Below are 3545 nucleotides of genomic sequence, written 5' to 3' on the forward strand. Positions count from 1 at the left end.
TTTTCACAATTTGCATTTTGCTAATGCCTCACGGTAATGAGCATCCTTTCATCTGTGTATTTAATATCTATGGAACATCTTTACTATCACGATTTTTCACATCTTTGACCTATTCTTTACGCCATTGTCTTTTCATCGTTGAGTGGTCAGGGTTCTTTTTCGTAGACTGCATCTCCCAGCTTGTGCCAGCCATCCTAGCACAAAGGTACCCAGGTTCACAGATGAAGTCAGGCTTGTGGAGGCAAGGATGGTTGAGGCTGAGAAGCCACTCTGGCCACACTGCCTCTCCAAGGAGCTTGGCTGCTGGGGGATGCTTTGTGAATTCTACTAGAATGATTCTCGGGGTCTGGAGTCACGGCAAACATGACATTGTAATCTCAGTTATGTTTTATTTATGGGGAGTGTTGCTGCAGCCAGGGTGTGTTAACAAACAAAGATGATTGCATCTGAGCCACTCTCCTTCCTGAGGTAATTAACACAAAGTGATGCACCAGTTGTGGGGTGCAAAAGAAGACGGCAGCTTTTTTTTTTCCACAAGAAAATGTGATCCTCGGAACCCAGGCCAAAAGGGTGGGGGCAAGGGAAGCGGGGACACGTTTTATCTTTGGGTAAAGGTGCGTCATTAAAAGGCACTGGCATAAATTATTCTTCCTCTTTTTTAAAAAAAATCCATACAACATTAAGAAAACTACAGAGTATAAAATGTCAGGGGCAGAGATGTGTGGATTCGCAGCTGTTAGCAGAGTGGGCCGGGGGCTCCCTGTGTATCTCGAACAGCATAAATTAAAAATATTGACTGGAACCCAAATAGCATTTGCAATCAGCTCAATGTTGCAATGTGTTATACACACCATTTGCTTTTAAAAAAATTAAAATATGAATCAAACCTAGATGACAAAGAAGTTCAGCTTCTGGGGGAAAATCAAATATATCATCCAAAGGCCACAATTCATGGACAAATTGCTGTTAAAATTTATTACTTGTTTGCAAAATGTACTCTTGATCATTGGTAACTGCTAAATGCTTGGGCGCCTCTGACTAAATAAATAAATAAATAGCACACCCTGCATTTGTTATGGGGGAAGCGTATGAAAAAAAATATATACCTGGAATGTCTCAGCCCAGGTGGAGGAGGGCAGAAGTGAGTGCTGTCAGTCTGGGTGCAGCAGAGGCAGAAGGACCAGGAACTCAGAATGAATAAGAAGGAAATAACCATGGGCAGGGCAGGCTCCTTCCTGCCCCTTTGGACAATCCGAGCTTCCCGAACTAGGAAAAGCACCAGCATCTTAGCAGCATCCTCACTTTAACCAGGAGTGCTGTAAGGCCCCTGGGACAGTCGTGTAGACTGTGCATGTCAATGGAGTGTCCTGCCTGCCTGTCTAGACCTTATGTGATGAGCCAGGTACTCACACTCATTTGTTTACAGGTGGGATTGCATACAGGTCTCTGAATTCCCACACCGAGGTCATACCTACTCATCTCATCCCTAGCAGAGTACCATACATGGGGCAAGGCACTGTGGTGTGCAACGTGGTCTGTACCCAGTACCCTTCCAACCCTTTGCACTTGAGCAGCAGGCATGGACAATTGGTTTGTGGGCTTCTTCCAGTCAAGGGACTGGTTTGGGAATGGCCAATGAGACATGAGAGGAGGTTGTCTGGAAGCTTCAGAAGGTCTCCCTGGCTTCTGAGAAGTTTGGGGGAATTCCGGCCACTGGTGCCCTGACATATTCAATATGGAGAGGGGTGGAGCGTGGAGGGGTAAAAGTAGGCTGAGTGGAGCTGTGGGACGGGACTAGGCACACTGAGTCCAGTAGAAAGAATGCAGTCCCAAGATGAAGTCCTCTACAGAGTCTCTGAAATGAAGGCCATGCCACTGCCTCCTGGTCAACCAGGCAGGGACAGAAGTGATAGTCATGTCTCCCAGGCCTGGCCCCTGAGGACTCCTGAAGAATAGCATGTTGTCTTCCACTATGAATGGCTCAAGGCAGAAGACTCTCTGTCAGTACTATCCAAGAACTTACCGTGACGTCAGAAGTGCTGCCCATTGACAGTCAGCGGCCATACTGTGGAGCACTTGACCAACAGCAAGAGTGACTGAGGAATGGGAGGTTATTGTTACTAATAGCTTCCATACTGGACAAGGTAGAAGGAGCCACTGGCCCACCACACGAAGGGCTGTCTGTCCCCTAACCACTGGATTGGACTGAGAATTAGCAAGAGAGAAACCTGTACTGGGCCCAGTTGTGGAGATATGAGGACGGTTTGTTTCCACGGCTGGCTGGTGTGTCCCCGCCTCTACACTCAGGCTCACAGAACGCTCGTTGTGTACAACAGGCTCATCACGTCTCCCACCATGTCTGATTTAGCTACCTCAACAGCCAAAGCAGGCAGGTCCTATTATTAATCACAGTGTGCTGATGAGGAAACTGAGGCACAGAACGCTCACAGACATTGGGAGGGGCTTCTAACTCAGGTTGCTCTGCCTCTATGACCCAAGCTCTTGAAGACATCCAGAGTGGAAGCAGTAGGCATTAGCCCCCAGAGTACTGTCACCTGAGGTCATCCCAGAGGTGGGTCACAGGAAGGAGCCAGGCACCCAGCACAGGCTCAGGGGCTCTCACTCCATGCCGTTTCAGACCCTGTGCTGTTTCCGTAGCAGAAAACGTGCTTGTCCAAGCTGTGTTACCCCTCGGGCAGGTGTTCCCACCACTAGGCATAGGAGGGCACCTGAGACATCCAGGCCCTGCAGGACTTGCTGTGCTAAAGGCTGCAGGGTGCTACATGAGGGAAAAGTTCCCTGATGGAGAAGCACCACACAGCCTGAGTGTTGGGGTCCAGGAGCCCGGGCAGTATCTAGACAACAGGAGCAGGAGGTGCATGGCATTTCCACAGGGTGGGGTCAGCGAGGGGAAGCCTGTGGGGTTCCGGGAGCAGCGGGGCTCATCTGAGGAGTGGCTGGTGGCAAACGCAGAGGAGTGGGGTGGAAACCCACCATCACCTGGGTGATGATTTAGTACATCATCATTTTCTAATGTTAGTGTAAAGGCACAGACTCTCCAGCATGTTCCATCATGGGTAATGTCATTGGTCCCGCCCACTGTGTTGTGCAGACAGCTTGTGCCCCCTGTGAATTTGAAGAAAAGGGAACAGACCAAGAGGTGAGTGGACATGTCCAGGTCACCCAGGGGACAGGAACAACAGAGATGGGACTCTGTGATTGGCTGAGGATCCCAAGTTCCAAGTTTCTTTCATTACATTACAGCTGCCCTTGGCCTGAGCCCCAGGTCCACCTAGTGCCTCCCATTCTCTCCAGTCTCTGTCCTCAGAGCCTCAGAGAGAGCTGTGGATAAGAGTGAGGGGGTCCATGCTAACCAGGTCATAGGCAAGGACAGGCAGGCCCCAAAGACTGGTGTGTATTGGACTCACACCATGCTTCTTGCTCGTGGCGCTAAAAAATCCCCTGCCTCAGAACCTTGCTGATTCATGTTTGAGGATACAAATACTTCACCCTGGGCTCTTCCATTCTGAGCAGGGAAACCAAGA

This window comes from Peromyscus eremicus, chromosome 14 (genome assembly GCF_949786415.1).
Source record: "Peromyscus eremicus chromosome 14, PerEre_H2_v1, whole genome shotgun sequence".
NCBI classification, from domain to species: domain Eukaryota; kingdom Metazoa; phylum Chordata; class Mammalia; order Rodentia; family Cricetidae; genus Peromyscus; species Peromyscus eremicus.